General features: G+C 44.6%; 1 long non-coding RNA gene across 1 annotated transcript in view; it reads left to right on the top strand.

Moving 5' to 3' along the window:
* Positions 1-16,094, top strand: part of LOC125011662 — a 36,680-nt gene extending 20,586 nt beyond the window's left edge. The window contains exons 3-4 of the long non-coding RNA XR_007113214.1: positions 12,642-12,741; positions 15,722-16,094. This is a non-coding gene — a long non-coding RNA (uncharacterized LOC125011662). The remainder of the gene's footprint in view (positions 1-12,641; positions 12,742-15,721) is intronic.
* The last annotated feature ends 2,720 nt before the right edge of the window (positions 16,095-18,814 follow it).

Raw genomic sequence — 18,814 nt, 5'->3', positions numbered from 1 at the left:
TTATTATTACCACATAGCCTTTGACACCCCAGAGCCCTCTACCTGTAGGCAAAAATAAACCTTTACTTTCTTCTCTTTCCACAGTCCCATTTTCCAGTTTTCTTTTAACATATGTATCTGTCGGTGCACGCGTGACTTTATGGATGCGTTTGCAAGTATGTTTGTCAGAACAGTCTTCTGTATTTTGAATGCAGCTGTTAAGCGCATGGAGGCAAACACAATATTTTGTACGGCAAAGTGTGAAACGCCTTATTGCAGAGAAAGGGATTTGCATTTGTCAGTCGCGCTTTACACTGATGTATGCTCCTGCTCCACAAATGTCACATCCCATAACCCAGAAAAATTACACCAGTCCCACCTAATTACGCATATTCATGACGCTGTTTTGCATAGTGCTGGTAGCATGCTTCTGTTACAAGCCAGGGAGCTGAGGGATGTGGTTGAGTGAAAAGGCTTTCAATCCACTGATTCAGCGCGCCTCTGCCACAAGCATCAGCTTGATAACAGTACCTCCATGCCATTTTTTTTATGATCTGAGACCATTATGGAAAGAGCTTTCTCCTTATTTCTTGCAGTCAGTCATACTGCCACTGCCTGCAGCATGTTCAACCCCAGTGGGAATCTTTAATAAAGAAATTAGCTTTGTCCTAGATTATGAAGGTCATTTTGAAAATAGATCAGATTCAACTAACGATTTTTGAAATACTCTGTCATTTATACTCCATCTCTTCTCGGTTTCTTTTTGCTTTCTCTCCTTCTTTATCTCTCTAATCCTTCGACTATAATACATGTGATTCTCTTGGCCACTGGTAATGAATATGCAAATCAGGGGGGAACGAAAGCTAACAACTGGAAGCAGCTAAAGTTATGACTGAAGAGATAGAGGAAAGTGGATGAGTCTTAGTGGCGGGCTCAGAGGCTTATTGGAGCACTTGCGGAACAGACTTAATCAGACTTGGCCCAGCTGTAATGAAGGAGAGGGGTCCGCTGGCTGGGTAAACAGCGATTGTTTCAGTCGGGGGTTCCAAACACGGGCAACAATGGTACTATTGTCCCGCCAGCTCTCATTAAGAGGCGAACCAGAGATGGGGGGTGAGGCGCAGAAGTGGGTCTGGGAGGTGGGTGAAAAAGGGGCAAGAGGGGGGAAAAGGGGAGGGGGAGGTAAAAAGGAGAGGTTCTGGGGAGAGTAGGAGCAGGTGGGAACCTGCCAGCAGCAGACGATGGGGCGGGTGGGGGAAATGAAGGAAAACAGGGGCATGGAGGGAGATGGTGAGAGGCGCTCCTTCTTTTTCACACCTTCGTCGTGTTTTCTTTCTCACCATCTCTCTCTTATTTCAACATACCATCTGCAAACATCTCTTTTTCTCTCATCCTTTCATCCATACCTTCCTCCCTTCACCATCCTACCATCCGCCGCGTTTCCTCCATCTGCCCTTTGTTCCTCTTCATTTTTGCATTTGGGATGGCGAGGGATGTTTTGCCTGTCATACCACCTTTGTATCACCTTTCTCATCCAACGCAGGGGAGACAGAGGTGCGGAGTGAAGAGGGAGAGGGAGAAAGAAAAAAAAAGCACCAGGAGGGGGGGATGAGAGCAAAGGGGAAGAGGAAAAAAAAAAGGGACAGGAGCGAGACAAAAAGAGAAGATGGCGCTGCTTCCTGGCTTAATGAACATGGGCAAAGGATGATCACAATAGAATACATTACGCTCTTGTTAGCAGAGGCCATCAATTAGCGGAGAGCACGCCACTGGCACACCATCTTTCCCGCTTGGGCACTGGTTCATTCATAGCCCAAATGAGCGACTGAAGGAACCCCCTCGCCTCACTGTTTTTCCCACCCTCAATGCCCAGTGGCCACAAAAGATTTGATTTTACTGCTCAATGTGAAAGCGGACTGTGTTGAATTTGCATTTCCGCCACACTCACTCCGCATTAGTTTAGATATTACTCGGATTGTGCTACATTCAAAATTCAAAGGCGCAAAATCTGAAAGAATACACAGCTAAAGCATTTCTATTAATCAAAGCTAATCCCGAAGCCCCATTTAGTTCTCATCAGCTACGCCAATAAAAAAATGACGTAATGTTGACGGGAAAACTGTCCGCCGACAACACAGTGTACTCACTGAAGCTCGGCTCCACGAGACGGGAATCAGACGTGACAATGTACCTTTGAGTGACACCGACAATTGCATACCAAATTGTCACTCAGGTTCCATCAGCAATTCATATGGTGCGGTTGGGTGAAATTCCTTCATCGTCTTCCACCCCATGTTTTCTTCTTCTTTTTTTGTGTCATCTAGAGGAATAGCTCTGGATAATAGCAGCAATCTTTATTGTGAAAAAGGCAAGGAGTAGTTCTGCCTTAACACAGGCACAAATCACCACTGTCTGGCTGAGGATCTGCAGAAGTGTCTGTGATGAGTAGAAGAGACTGCTTTCACTGAGGAAGTTTGCTGTGATTCCAGGCAGAGGCTGGAAATGGAGGAGACAAAAGGAAATGAAGGATCGAAAGAGGAAGGAAAATTCGTATTAAGAGTCAAGATGCAGGACTTGTTTTTTTCGCGGAGCACAGCGAGAGAAAGATGGCCTCGGGTTTGGGTTCAGGGAATCTGCAGTTTCTGTTCTGTGCCAGCGTATAGACACTCCTCACAATGGCCATCTGGAGATTGTATGTGTATTTCAGTCACCTTTCATTTCATGCCATGGAACATAATAGTGTGAATACAATTTGATACGCAATCCGTGTCTCTTTGTCATGATTATTCAGTATTTCTATTTTTTTCACCTGAAAGTCGATTTGCAGGATTTAATGTCAACTGATCTGATCAGGCACACTAGTAACTAGTAACAGTCATGGTCTTGTTGAACATTTATTTCTGTCAGCAAATGAAGGAAGACCTTTTCCCCAGTAATGTGGGACATCAGAAAAATGTACATATATATACACTTTTACGCATGAACACTGCCTGGATTTAACCAAGAAAATAGGTACAAGCTTCCTGTTGGATAATTACTGCATGAGTGATTATTTTTCAGCTTGCAACAAGTTATTTAACCCCAACTGATGCAATGAGTATAATCTTATTTCTTAAACAACCATGTGGAAAGACACATCCAGTGGCCGTGGAAAATCTGTTTGAGTCTGTTTGAGAAGGGTCAAATGTTTGGCAAGCGTCAATCAGGGAAAACATGGAAGGAGAATGAAGCAGAAACTGCTAAAACTGGGTTAAGAACTGCCCAAAGCATTATTAAAAACACAAAGGATATAGTTATGGGGCATCGGGTAGGAAGAGAGGCAGATGATGTGATGTACCCATCATGTCTCGTGTCTACTGTACCAGCCAGTGGACACAGTGCTATGATCTGGGGTTGGTGCAGTTGCTCGGGTCTAGCTCCAGTAACATTATGCCCAAAGGATGAGGTCAGCTGACTACCTGAATATACCGAATGACCAAGTTATTCCATCAATGGATTTCTTCCCTGATGGGACGGACATATTCCAACATGACAACGCCAGGATTCGTCAGGCTCAAACTGTGGAAGTGTGGTTCAGGGAGCATGAGACATCATTCTTACACATGGATTGTCCAGACCTTAACCCCACTGAGAATCTTTGGGATGTGCTGGAGAAGCACAATGGCCAGACTCTCCCATCATCAATACAAGATCTTGGGGAAAAATTAATGCACTGGATGGATGGAAATAAATGTTGGGACATTGCAAAAGATTCCTATCGAAACAATGCAACAGTGAATGCAGCTGTAGTCAAAGCTAAAGGTGGTCCAATGAAATATGAGTGCATGTGACCTTTTTGTTGGTGGTGCCCTTTTTTTTTTTTTTTTTTTGGCCAGGTAGTGTATATTAAGGGTAAACTCAGATTTAAGATAAAGTCAGAGAAGCGTTAAGCTTTCAGCAGATTATTTTAAAATGAAACTGACTCTATCAAACTCTGAGCACGTGATATTGCATACACCAACAATTAAATGTCTATGGTTACACACACCACCCCAGCTTTTGTTTTCGTAGCTGTACTTTTTTTTTCATTATGTTTACACATAACAACCACACAATTTCAGCTAAAATGGAGCTTTGGAGCTTTAGAAACTCCACTGACCCCAATTAAGATTGTGTTTTCATCCACCCTGGCAGAAATTAAGTCATTGGACAATGACACAGACACCCACATGCACTTCCTGATGGGCTTTAGACATTTAACATCCTTATTAGTCCAGGCTGAGTGTCCTTCCCTCATCCGTCGAGCCCCAATCACACAACCCTTTTCAGAAAAGACGCATGAGCCTTGACTGCCAGTGGTGAATTCAACACAGAGAACTAAAGGTGTAAGTGGCCTTGCTGTCAATGCTTGCAGCTGCTGTGCAGTTAAATTCTGCATTTTTATCACAGAACTAGCGGTGGTGGGCTATTATTGGGGCGGTTTGTGAAAATTCCTGCGTCCAACCTACATGGAGGGTTGTGACCTGTTCAGGAATGAGCTACGGAAGAAAAATATTTCTGAAAATGGTCTTGAAAAGTTCAAAGTGGATTAAAACATATTTTGTTAATGGAGTGGGACTAGAATCAAGCTGTGTAATTTTAAACATCTGTGTTGCTTCAAAAACAGTATATATTAGACAATGGTTGCACATGATATTGTAGGGTGCTGGTTTTACAATCCACACACACTTCAGTAATGCAATGCTGAATACAAAATGCTTCACATGAACGTATATTCACAGTTGGGAGGAGGTATGAAGTAGAGGTTCTCTCTACGTTGAGTGCATGTGTATACTGTAAGTGCTGTGTTGCTCATCGAAGCGCTCTGGAATGGTGCAGTGTTGATTTCTTGACCTTTCAAACAAGAAAAAAAATTGATTTTAAGGATCTCCGTTCATGTGTGCTTACATGTTTGCATCTGTTGGCGTTTTCAAGCGCGAGTGCGAAATGCTTGTAACGCACTCTGTATTTTTAGGCTGCTGAGGGCAATCTGTTCTCTCTCTAACATTCAGAAGCTGAACATCGAATGAACGGAGCAGGAATGACAACACAACACAAGAGAGGGAAGGGCGCATATAGCATTTTATCTGTTCGAGTCACGTGACCGGCAGATGATGTTGCATTTATTCATGTTGTTTTAATGCATAAAATTCGATTTTTAAATACGTTAACAATGGAAATTGCTTCGGAGTTATTTTCATTGTCCCTTTCTGGAATAAAAACCTCCAAAATGTGAAAGATAAGAAAGTTAACAAAACATCTTGGATTATTTTTCCCTTCAAACCCGGTCTCAAAATACTGTCTTTACAAAGATGAGTGTTTCTCTTTGGGGCTGTAAAGTTAGTTTTTTTACTCTTTATCTGTTTCTCCTTGATCATCTCTCACTGCTGGGTTTCTCTGTGCAGGTACTCATGCTGCTGACATTTGTGTCCAAGCAGGGCCCACTGGTATGGCCTTTACCACCCCTTGCTGGTTCTCTCTTCGCCATTAGTACCCCCTACCATCGTCCTTAACCCGCCTAGTCCTCTTCATCTGCGTTCACATCGATACGTGTATGTTTGTGCGTGGTTTTTGTGTGCGTTGGGACCGTCCTGTGTGTACAGTGTCTGTGTGTTTAAACCATGTCCAGATCAACCGTGTTCATGCTTGCCTTTAGCCTGTGTGCACAGTAGGGGACGTGGTGTGGAGTGAGCCGCTTTCTCTGCTGGATGCAGGGTGAGCAAATACAGTCACCGCGGGCCAGGGGGTAGTGGGGCACACAAGCACATGTGTGACAGTGGATAGCTCACTCTGATGTGATAAGATCAACAACATGCGATGCATTTTCAAACACAATAGCTGGAAAAAAATTCTCTTAAAAGAATTTAGAGAAAAATACAAATTGTGGACGACATGGAAAAATATTTAAACCTGGTGGTGTAACAGAATTCGGAGGCGCTGTTGTGTGCACAAAAACAAAATGCAAAGCCCGCTGCTCCGCTTCTCAAACACGCACACAACCACGCACCGATATACAGACATGCTCACCGTCCCTGCAGCCATGGGAATGGAGAATGCTGAGGTTCAAGGTCATTTCAAGTATTCTGCACCCTGGGGCTCTCCATTGTCAGTGCGCCGCATCCTTTTGCACACGCATGCACTCAGATTCACATACAAGACACTGGAGGCGGGCGCGCTCCTTCTACGCACGGCTTCTTAAAAACACACATATCCGAGGCAGGTGTCTGTCAGGTGAGAACGCGACACTCGGCGAGTCCGCTCACACACACACACAAACAGCTGCATGTGCGAATCCGCAGCGGAGACACAATTATCCGTGTTTGTTTCAGCGGCGTGGCGAGAGGAATGAAAGGTGCGACCGCTGCCGTCTCCTGCGTTTACCGCCGTTTGGCATGAGCAGATTTCTCGTATTTGGGTGTTCCGTTTGGTACATCTGTGAGACCGTGTGGACATGACGGGGGCAAAGTTTTGGGATCCAGAGGGAAGGTGAGAAAGAGGGAGCAGCAGCGGGTGTGATTAGCTCCTTTGTTGGAGGTCTGTTGAGCTTCATTGGTTCCAGAGAATAGGTTCCTAATGAACCCAGCCAAGCTTGGACCAAACTTTGTGCTGAAGACAAACTAAGTTATGGTGGTCTGGCAGAGCGCTGGGGGCGAGCCGACTGATATACAACGCCTGAACATATGGTCCCCCCATCAGGGCCTCTCCCAGCCACTTTCTCATGTCCCAGCTTCCCTGTGTGTGTGTGTGTGTGTGTGTGTGTGTGTTCTTTTGTGTGTGTACATGTCAGAGTGGATGCGCATAGAAAGAATATTTATAGGTTGCATTTTTGTATTTGTTTGATAACTCATTGGAACAGAGAAACCGGAGAGAAAACTGGAGAAGATACAGAGGGGTTGAGGGGGGGGCAGAAGTGGGGGAAAAGAGAAAGAGAGCCTGGTTGATGCTTACTGAAAGCGACAGAGGAGAGAGGGCTGCAGGCTTTGTCTTTCCAGCTGACCCCAATACAGAATCCTTTCTGACACGTCCTACAAGACATGGGGTAACTGAGTAAATCAGGCCAACCTGGCTTTGCCGTAGCAACGATCGCACCACAACAGATGCAAGAGAATATGAAGTCATAACATGGAGGATATAAAAGAAAAAAAAGTTTCTGCCTTCTCAAAATTGCTGGCAAATGCTGTTTATATTTGTGGTAAAGAGGAAAATGAAAGAGCCTTTCATGTGTGTGTGTGTTGAACATGTTCTATCCGTGCATGTGGAGAGGAGGCGCAGGTGAGCCTCACTGCGGTTTGAGGCTAATTGTTTGGGTCAGGGTGGGAGTGTGGGGACGGATGTCTTCCGTGTCCCACCAACAAGGCTCTCGGTAACTGAGCCGGCGAGGGGGAGAATGGGCCCACTACAGGGCCACACAGCAGGCTCAAACAACACTTATTCTACTGGCCAAACTGTCAGCCAGAACAACTTCATTGTGCCCAAAATTGGAGTTGAAAGCAAGGCAGAGACTTGGGAAGGGGAGGGGGCTTGGGAAGGTAGAGCGAGAGAAGGGGAGGATGCGACGAGAGCGAGGGAGAGAGGGGAAGAGAGGAGCGCGGGGGTCTGTGGGAAACCGGGGGGGCTGGAAAAGAGGGGGGGGGGAGTCCCAGAGAAAGTGCAGTGTTGGGGATGAATGGGGTCAGACGGTGTGAGTTCATTTCAGTCAGGAGGATTCTCATAGATCCAACGTGAGGGGCAGACGGGCAGGAGCAAGGCAGCGGCCGCGAATGGAAATTTATTAAAATGCATTTTGGAATGACGAGAAGAACTGTACCACTTCTGTGTTCTCGTGTCTGTATCGTCACCACATATGATAATAATAATAATAATAATATTCACACATGATAAATACAGCGATACTGCTACACGTCTAAGAACGCACACCTATTGTACATTCTGGTAGTTATTGTTTCCTTGTCCAGCCCTTCCCCCAACATGACAATATTAGACCACGTATTTGAGACATGTCAATGTAATATACAACCTGTGTTACACAAACATGTTATCCACAAGTGGTCCCCCCCCCCACTCTTCCATGGACCACAGGAGGGAGTCTAGCCACAAGCTTTGAACTGTGATTTGTATATAGTACAACAGAAAGGCATTTGGAATGACATTAAACCAGGTTAAATCAGTCCAACGCTGATTTACGTCACTATTCTCCTCTTTGTCTCTTCCCTCTTCTCCTGCTGCCTGTTTCAAATTCATCTCCCTGCCCTCTGTAACCACCGCAAAAGGGTGAAGAAGTTTACTTAGTCACACTGAGTTTAGGGAGATGAGGAAAGTCTGTGATCCCATGTGAGTGTGTGAGTGTGGGGGTGGGTGGGTAGGGGGTTGCAAAGGTGTGTGCACTTCATCGTGGTTTGTTTGCGTGTGTGTGCGCACAAAATGCAGAAATGCACACACATATGCAGGCACGCACGCACGCACGCGCACACACACACACACACACACACACACCCCTGTTTGATCCAGAGCTAGCCCTGCAGCTCCCAGAGACTCAACAAAAGGCCTCCTCTATCCATTGTATGAGCTGCGTGTTTCCCAGGAGAGCTCGGGCTCAGCGAGAGAAGGGCCCCAGATCGCTTTCTCCTGACATGGATGTTTATTCGCTCTATGGTCCAGCAGAACACCCTCAAAAGAACTGGCCTTAGCATTTTGACGTGCATGACACATAGTTTTCGAAAAGAGAAGAGGGGCTAGGGGTGTGAGAACGACGGAGGCAGAGAGAGGGAGAGCGTCTTGACAGATGAACAGACGTACAAGACAGACAGATGGAGAACAGGCCTGTCTATAAAGGTGTTCTCAGTGCACTCATATGAAAAAGAATATTCAGAGCGTTCTCCGCCATTTTATTTGCTCCTTGTCTTTACACTAGTCAGCTTTCTTGTCAACCTTGTTCATGAATGTAGATCCACCCAGTGGGTGGGTAGAGATTTCTTCCTGATCTTGACAAGCCCTCCCATCCCTGACTGCATACTAATTTCCCCAGAACTACTGAGCCAGTACAAAACAAATACAAAGTGCCAGACTACTGTTCACCGCCTGAGAAGCAGGGCTTTAGCAGGGTAGCAGATAGTAGCTGTCTATTGTGGACATGTGATTAATCAGATAGTCTGCCGTGGAGATAGAAGCTTACATGGATGGCTTTCGTGGCTGGCAATTTGGCATTGTTGGGAGTCTGTCAGAACATCTCGAGTATAAAATCCTGAGCTAATGAAGGGAAGTGTAAAAATTACCGTCCCATCTCTCAGTCAATTAGAAGTGCGTCAAATGTTTAACGCGGCCAAACTTCAGGCTTCCAAAATATTTCACTTTCCCAGCGCACCGCTGCACTCGTGTCAGTATCTCAGGGTTCTGAACGCTATCTATCAGCGTACTCCGCTCTCTCTGACAATATCTAAAGGTTTTCCTTGAGATTGAGAGTGCCTGCAGGGTTGATAGATCTCAGTAGCACTGCAGAAGCCGACGGTTGAAAACAAACATGGTAGGCTGATACCATCTAATCTGCGGAACGCCATTATCGTATAAGATATCGCAACACTCCCCCTTCCATATGCGCACGTACCCACCCTCCAAACTAGACCTACTCTCAGCCTCAACTCCCTTTGAGGTAAAAGCTTGTGTGTTGAATCTGAGAATGAATGTAAGCTATTGTTATGGTGTAACCAGACTCCGCAGCAGGTTGTTTGATCCTGTTTTGGGCCTGAAAAGCCTTTTACTTATTTGAACTGCAACATCAGCTGAGAGGGTCAGACAACAGAGTCTGTTTGTAGAGGTCTCTATCTGCTTTGCCTTTTTTTATTTTTTTTTGTCTCCGTTTTGCACATTTCTCATCCCGATTCAGGCTTGGTTCCATAGCTTTAATTACAATCAAGGGGAGCATGCATACACAGACTGTACTTGGACGTGATTGGGAGCTTTTAGACACACGCTGACACTGTTGATTTCCCCTTTCATCCTCTCTCCCGGTTCTTTAAACAATATTTAGCTTGTACAGACACCGGGATTACATTTGCCGCTTTCACCTTTGGTATGGAAATAGCAGAAGAAAGTGTTTCTGGAAAGAAAAGCCTTGGTAAATTGTTTTGTTCACCCGCAATACCTCCCATCATGCATCCACGTCCTCGCTGTTTTTTCAGCATCATTTTATTATGTATGTTACAATGTAGAACCATGGCGCTGGACTGCCGTACATTTTGGGAGGTGACTTTCACTACCTTGCCGTTGTTACCGTTATTTCTGCCAATCCGCGACGACGTGCATGCAAATATCCTCGTCCCATTATGCGGGCTCTCTCTTTGTATGTCGGCTTCCTTCCACGAGAGGTATAGATCAAGACTTGGAGGGGAGGGGGGCTGTAATGGCGCTGTATGTTTTTTTGGAGGGAGATTTAATGTGCACGCACACGCCACGGCCCCAGCCCATTTCCAGACGTGAGAAACTGTACCTTGATTTGCATAAGAATAATTGACACTTCAAATTAGCCTTCCAATCAAAGAGGATTATTTTTTTTCAGCATATGTGCAGGCGGCGAGCGCTGCCATATTGGAGAATATGAAAGGGCGGGCGAAGAGAGCAAGGCTGGGAGGGGGCATGTCATAAAAGATTAACCCTTTCATTTCCTCATCTCAGACTAAAGGGTTTGATGTGCCTTTTTTTTATTGCAAATATAACTCGATATACAGTAAAACAGACTTTTGTGGGGAAATAATAAATGATTTCTTCTCTAAATCAAGGGATCCCGTGACTCCCTGGTAGGGCAGAGAGGGGTCTCTGATTGATAGGTATTTTATCTTTAAAGGCTGTAGGTGCGCCGACTGTGTTATGTGCACGTTTACACATCTATATTCACCTCGGTGGCATTGGGCGCAGGCCAAGAGAGTGAGTGCTATTAAGCGGAGTGTATGGGAGTGTGTGTGTGTGTGTGTGTGTGTCAGTGTGGATGTGCTCAGATTGAGGGTTTGCCCACATTAAACCATTAAAGCAAGTGCAATGTTGAATTATTGATAATGGCTAATGAAAAGGATCAGTTCAGGATGAACTGCAGGCTTAACCACAGCCCTGAGGCTAACACACACACACACACACGTACATGCGTGCACACACATTTTCCTGATTCAACATCTATTTTAGTTTTTCTCAGACAAGAATTAAACCGGTACCAGCGTGTTTTACGGCCCTTTCATTGTGCGATTGTGATCCTGCGACATCCAAGGGAGGCAAGGAGAGGAGGGCCGCAGCACTGCAAAAACACAGCCGCTGCGTCGTTCCAGGCCGACATAGTTGACGAGCAGAGAGCTTTTTTTTTTTTTTTTTTTTAAGGCTGAGCCCGTTTTCGGGGAGAATAAGGGACAGGGATTCATTTTGGGGGAAGGGGTAGAGAAAGGGGGCTGAGGGTTTTGGGGGTGGTGGTGGTGGTGGGGGGGGACTAGTCTCGGCGCCAGCCCCTCTGAAGCGCTCAGCATCCCCCCGCATATGGGATGGCGGATGTGTCTGGGTGTATCCATGACAACCCGGCTGCATGCAGGGATATACCACGGCAACATGGCCAAGGAAAGTTGATGTAGGTGTGTGTGGGTGTGTGTGTGTGCTGATCCATTAAGGCCCACATATCTTTGTGACATTATTATTCACTCAGTCAGAGGGGAAGCCTGAGTCAGTTTGGTGAAAGACAGGCCCGTTTCCCTGACACCTTTATTTTCGCCTTTGACTCAGAAACTTAACATGAAGATGCCTTTTGTTTACATCCTCTCTTGTAAGCCAGTTTTTTTTATATATATAGTTTGACATGGTTGTCAGTGAAAACGCCTCCTTGCTAATGGTCCGATATGGCACAGTTTTATGTTATATATTTCATACTTTTTCACACGGTGAGAGGTGCAGCCTCACATTCACTCAGGTCAGGTCTCACTTTCTAACAAACATGCACTCACACTAAAACACACTGTCAGGCACAGACTTGCACAATCACACTCATGGCTCTTGCACGGATCAAGCTGTGTTATAATAATCCCATCTGGGACAGCCAGGATTCTCACTCGGAAAGTATCCACATAATGATGCTCTGATGAGTTTGTGTGTGTGTGTGTGTCTGTAAAAGAGAGGCAGGAAGAGTGTGAGAGGAAGGTGCGTTATGTGACAGGGGTTATATACTGTTTTATATTTTAAATCAACCTCCCTGTCCGCACTCACATGGACGGACACAGACAGACACACACACACACACACGAAGTCAAACTCAGATCCTGTGGGAGTGTATTTTTAACCCTGACTGCCTGTGCATTTGCTGAGGGGTTAAAGGGCCGAATGGTGAATCAAGTAAATAATTCACAGTAGCTGAAACTCTTTCGATGTAACCTCAGAATGAACGGGGGAGGGAGACCAAAGAGACTTACTTATGTAGTGGCACACTATAGTTCTGCCCAGTCCTACCTCCTGTTATGCTTTAACTGTACAAAGTATAGAGAAACATGTAGGCCAAAAAGCATCTAAATAATTCGCAGGACTCACATCTTCCGATTCTCTGCAGATTTTTGTGACATGATTATAACTTTGTGTGTATCTGTGTGTCTCCAGCACTAAACATTATACCTGTCCTGTGTTTTTAGGCCGGGTGGAGACGTCATTGACCGCGTCCCATAAGCAAGTGGCGTAATGACTGGACTGGTCCACGCTAAAGACAACAGTGATGCTCAGCTGATCTCAGAGGTGACTATGCTCTCTCCTTTCAATCACTTCTGTTGCTGCCCTCTTGTTAAGTAGCCCATACTCCACAAATTCCCCACTATGGATCGGCACTCTGCTTTTTCTCAGCGCTCTCTCTATGAAAGTGTGTGTTAGACATTTTGAGTGACATTGCTTCCGTCAAAAGGCTGATTGAAGGAGACACGGAAAGAAATGCTGTGCTAATGAAATGGTCTGACCCACATCCTTTAGAGCTATACGTTTTTCCAAAGACACAGAAAGGGCATTTATACAGGTAAACCATGACTGGTCCCTGAAGTGAAAGAAGGGGTTTTCAGAAGGAAGAAGAGCATCCATTATTTACTATACTGGGGTTGCTAGACACTTAGGAGATAATGCAGTGCTTCAAGCATACAAAACACAGAGCCTCCTTGGTGCTGGCGAGGCCATTGTTGTGTGTTTTGAACATGCCTGTTTCCATCCATACTGACAGATGAAAAAGAATATGTCTCCCTAAGGTTCAGAAGCACGGACACAGATGGGTAGAGAAAGGAGTAAAGGCAGAGAATGGGATGGTGGAGAAATGTGTTTGTGTCGCATCTTTGCGCATGTTTGGGGTTCATGTTTGTGTGCATATATGTCCATTTACTACCCTCACTCTTTTTGTTGGCAGATGTGCTATATGTGTAAAAATAGCCTAGATTATATGAGATAAATGTAGCCATTTTACTTAGTGCTTTAATACATATATATATATATATAGTATATGTAGTCCTTATAAGTAGTCTCCTCCAGTTCTGAAAGGCCTCGGTTCAGTTTTGTTCTCTGCAGATAAGCAGCCTCATTTCCCTCCATAAGGAGAATGGAGGCATCTGACTACTGTCTACTGGGAGTAGTTAGCAAAAAGAGACAAAGGCGTACTATTCCTCCACCCTGTTATCCTACTTGGGGCAACGGCAGACACTACTTTCTGCCTTTGTCAATTTCCTGAGGGAGACTTTGACATGAAATCTTTTTTTTTTTTGGTGATGAGGGGAGAGCACTCCCAAAAATTCCAGCGTTATTCTGCATAAACGCATTGTCATAAAAATCACGGCAACTATCCATGCATGCAGATCTGATTTGGAAAAAAACTGGGCTTACTGGCACTGAATAATGCAGTCAGAATGACACATTTTTCATTATGATTTGATTCTAGATGTATAGTTAAGGGATGTCCATAAACAGGTTATACTATTGGGAAGTTTGTTGTTTTTCTCATAACCTGTGCTTTGTTATCAGTGTTTTGGCCGTTGTTCCTAGTTATGAGGTTTGCATACGTCTTCACCAGTTTATTTCAAAGACCTGAAGACAATGATATTTGTGGAAAAAGAAAGTAGGGAACAAAAAAAAAAGTGAGTTTCCCTGAAACTAGCTCCATCTCGTGATTACAACAAATTAATAGTAACCTTAGCCTCCACGTCTACGTACAGAAAGTGGGTGAGTTGGGTCACTAAGAAAAAAAACGGATGATCTGGTAGCAGGTGTGTTGTAGGTGTGTTGTGATGTGCATCTAAAGTTGAGCTTATCAATGAAATGCTATGACAACTGACAGAGTTAAAAAATGTATATACCCCAGTTTGTAAAAAATTACCTTTTTGTATGCCCTGATAGACAGCCCCGCCCCCTCAGTTTGTTTCGTCCAATCAAATTGATTGATTGATTAATTGATCGATTTTTATCACAATTAGTTCCTAAGTCACTGAAAGCTTAAGTTTTTACGCACAAGCACATACTGTGGACATCCTCCTTATATATAGGCATTAAACTGCAGTGTCAGCAAAGAAGGCACATGTAGTTTTGACTTACGATCAGCTGCCACAGATAGACGGGCAGGCAGCGTGTGCCCTTGAGGTGCTGTGAACAGACAGGGTGGTGTGCTTGAGTTGTCTGAATGCACCTCCCTTCATCTTTCGGAGTTGGGCTGAGTTTAGCCGTTGATGTCCCAGGGACCCCCTGCCAACCCTGAACTGTTCTGTACTGTCAGCCAAATATCAGAGGGTTTTTTTCTTTTTGAAGGAGACAGCCTGGTCAAAACACTTCTCTTGTATATTTCTTGGAAAAAAGTTTTGCACTTATAGCGGCTTGCAGAGGAGTCATCCTCTCTTAAGACATTTATGAAAAGATAAATCAGCAAATAGACGTAGAGCAAGAGTCTACTGAAGTCATGGGATCCTAAAGTGACGTGCTGCTCCGTCTTTGTTGTCTGACGCAGACAATGACACCGCGTATTGAAGATTTAACTGAGCCAGTCAGTCATACTTACGGTCTCAAATGACCTCAGCTGCTCTGTACGGCCCATACATTCATATCGGGCCCCAGAATGCCTCCCGTGCTTGTCAACGAGCTCTATAGTTTCGAGGAAATGTAATACCATAATGTCTTTTTGGAGGAAGGGAGTGTCAGGTATGGCAGGGGTAATGGAGGAAGGGCTGGAGGTGCAGGTAACCCAGGTTAGGCTAGGAGTGTACAGGGGATCCGATAAGGCGTTCCCCAGACCCTACAGTCTTCCAGTCGCCTCTATGAGAGAATAATAAGCAGCTGTAACCCTGAGACACTCCCAGGCCTGTGTCCTCAGCTACAAAAACCTTCACTGGGCGTCTTATCGGGTTCTAAGGATATCATGTAAGACAATACATGTGAGAAGTGCAGAGGGAACAATGGGAGGAAAGTGCAGCGTGATATGAGGTGGACTAATGTCAGCGGATATTGCTGAGGCCTTTGTCGCCTTCAAGTACACTGGGAACTCACAGCTCACTGAGCGCCTTTCATTGAAGGATCTTGCTCTGGGATGTGATGAAACTCTACAACGAGCGCTGTCCCTCACGCTTCGACAATGGCAAACTATATGCACGGAGGTTGCGTGGTTGTGGATAAAGTGTAACTAATCTTTACCCCATGTATGAAATTATCAATTGAGATTTCTAGTGTTAATTTAGTTTTTCCATATTTTCCTTGTTTCTAGGTGAGCGAGTTCTCCCGATCAAGACGGAGGACGACGCCTGAATTTCAGCATGACGGAGGACTCGAGATGTCCACTCATGTATCTCATAAACTCTCGGAACAGTCTCTCTACAACACTTGAACCTCCTCTGTACCCAATTTCAGCATTTCTGTCGAAATTCAAGGAGATGAAGCTGACAATGACCTGAAGCCTACCGAGACTTTACCCTGAGAGGCACTGCGGTATTTATGTATGGATTTTCGTACGTGAGAACACTGTCGAAAATAAGACAAGAATATTTTACACATTTAAACTTGCATTTATTTCATGTAAATGATTGAGTCTAACAAGTATGTCTTTTGACAGCCAAATAAAGACTTTTTCCCCCCTTGAAGTGATGTTTTAAGTGCAAGTTATTTCCTCCTTTCTGTGCAGTGCTGCGGCACTCCAGGTAGAGAACAATGTGCTTGACATAATTGGGTCCTATTTGGTTTTGAAAAGAGCATGCACGCTGATAAAAGCTGGCAGTGTGATCAAAGCACCGTGCGTCCTGATCAACATCATACACCTGACACAGTTGTAGTTTACGAAATGTGGGGGAAACAAATTTCCGTCAGCACGGAGAAGCCTCCCTGTTTAAAATATGTTCTATTCCGCAACGTGTGGCACCGCGGTGTAGTACTCCACGTCCGCCAAATCAAATGAAGCGCTAAGTATAACAATTAAAATCTACCTCTTTTATGCCGATCCCCTGTTTTGAGAAGTAGCAAAGTTTCCCTGCAATTTCATCCACACACAAGGCACATAAAAATTGGTGTCATAATTTCTCCTGACAAATTGTATCTTCCGGGAGAAAAAAAGCCTCACTCCTCTCCCTTTTCTGTTATTACTCTTCATTCATCTCCATGCGTCTCTCCATTTCCCCCTCTCTTTCCTAATCATATTAATTCTCTCCATCCTTCCTTGCTTAACACTGATTCCCCCTATTTTTCTCACACTCTTCCCATCTTCATTTCCTCCACCGGCATCGCTCTTCCCTTCTTTCTTACAGCTGTCTTTTAGGCTCATCTGTCCTCTCTTGCCCTCCCCCACCCTTACCCATTATTTTGCTGCCTCTCTCACCCGTTCACACTCTCTCTTCCCTTGTATGTGTCTCCCTCTCAGATGTCAGATCATAGTCGAGTCTTCCGCTTGCCCTGTCATCACATTTTTCACACAGCCCCATCCCTTAATTGGGCCTGTATCATCATATCATATCATGTAGAATACCTGATCATAGCAAGAGATGAAAGATGGCCTCCACCTACACCCCCCCCCCCCCACCTTCTCCACCAGCCAGACAGACAGACAGACAGACAGACAAACACACACACACACACACACACAGGCAAAACACGTCAGTGGTCATACAGGACATAAATCCAAGCTGATGGCTGTGTCTGTGTACATTTTTGCACCTCATGTTTGCGGCACGTCGCTGACGTGATTGTTACAGCGTGACAGGTGAGACGGTGTGTATTCCAGGAGTGTCCGGTGATGTTTGCATCAACCGCTACCGGCTTTTGTGATGAGACAAAAGGATGCCCTGGAGCCAGCGGTGTCACATCTACAGGTAACTAGCAAAATAAAAGAAGCATCTACAGAAAAGTGTCTCGGGAGTGTTAAAATAGCTCAAACTTGTCTTGGCATCAGTTCGAAGGATGCAACACGAAATCATGTGCAAGCGATCCAGTTACTACCGCAGCTGGCAGAAAATGCTTAACTTTACAAGTACACAATAAAAATGAACCCTATAATGACATAAACCGCCATGGGCCCATCAATAATACTGTGTTCGTATTCTCCGCTGGCTATAAGATGTGAGTAGTGATAACATAAGGTCACGCTTATAAATGCTGGAGTGCAGAATGTGGAGGAACCCATACTCACTGATCATGTTACCCCAGAACCCCCCTCCCCCTCAAAAAATAAAAAAAAAAACTGCAACAAATTTTACAGTCATTGTGCACTAACTGTTTGTGTGGCAGTGCAAGATACAGATATTTTTCAGGATATTACCAGCATTCACCTTGACACACACCGGCTCAACAGATCAAAATGAAATGTAGTGCAGAGTGGATTCCATGAACCAGAAGAAAATCAAGTTCACTCATTTATGACCAAACCATTGCCTATTCATTCACATCCTTCTGCTCTGAAAAATCTGTTTTGGTCTGTTTTTTTCTTTCTTTCTTTTTTTTGATGTTTGACCTTCATCGTGCGGAATGATTTATGGCCAGAGTTTGACACTACAACGCCGTTTTAAAAATGACTGTGTGCTCAACAAAGATCCGAGTTAAATGAGTTCATCTGCATACATCCTATGTGACATTACAACTAGCCTGGAAGCCAATCCGATGGCCGGCTTGCTACAAATGCACCTGCACAAACACTGGGAACACTGTAAGCGCTGGAACTCTTGTATCCAGCAATTAACCTTCTGAAATTAACAAAAAAAAAAAAAACATACTTGCATATCCCTACATTCATAGAAAGCACGAAGCAAAAGCAAAGCCACAGTGTCTCATACTCCCCCGACACATGCTACTCTCTCTCTAAAAGAGCTAATTATGCCAGTTTAGTAAGTAAACTAATGTATGTGCAGCATGAACTAGTTAACACAAGAACACAGTAAATTAATTAACAATTAATTGTTTGAAGAAATATTAGCGCACTGCTTGTTTTTAATGTAGGCCAACCTCACACATTAATATTTATATTAATTATTCTATGAAACTCACAGGCCTGTTTCTGTTTTATCTTGTTGTAGCACGGGAATACATTTTGACCCGGACACTGAAGTACATGGAAAACGTTGTTATAGCGCATTGCATGATTTCCTACCTTCATTTATAACCTGCCACTATCCATGAAAAAGCACCACAGGTCAAACTGTGCTACAGTGACTGGCAGATGACTTGGTGGATAAATCCAATGACTAAGACACAAGCAAACGTGAGACGATGTCAGTCAGAGTCATAATGCGCCCGAGCACATCACATGGCACAACCGGACCCGAAACCACCCGGTAACCACAGAGATCTCAAGATGACTTTGCATTGGCAGCTACTTAAA

This window comes from Mugil cephalus, chromosome 8 (genome assembly GCF_022458985.1).
Source record: "Mugil cephalus isolate CIBA_MC_2020 chromosome 8, CIBA_Mcephalus_1.1, whole genome shotgun sequence".
NCBI classification, from domain to species: Eukaryota; Metazoa; Chordata; class Actinopteri; order Mugiliformes; family Mugilidae; genus Mugil; species Mugil cephalus.
This window is presented reverse-complemented; position numbering and strand designations above follow the sequence as displayed.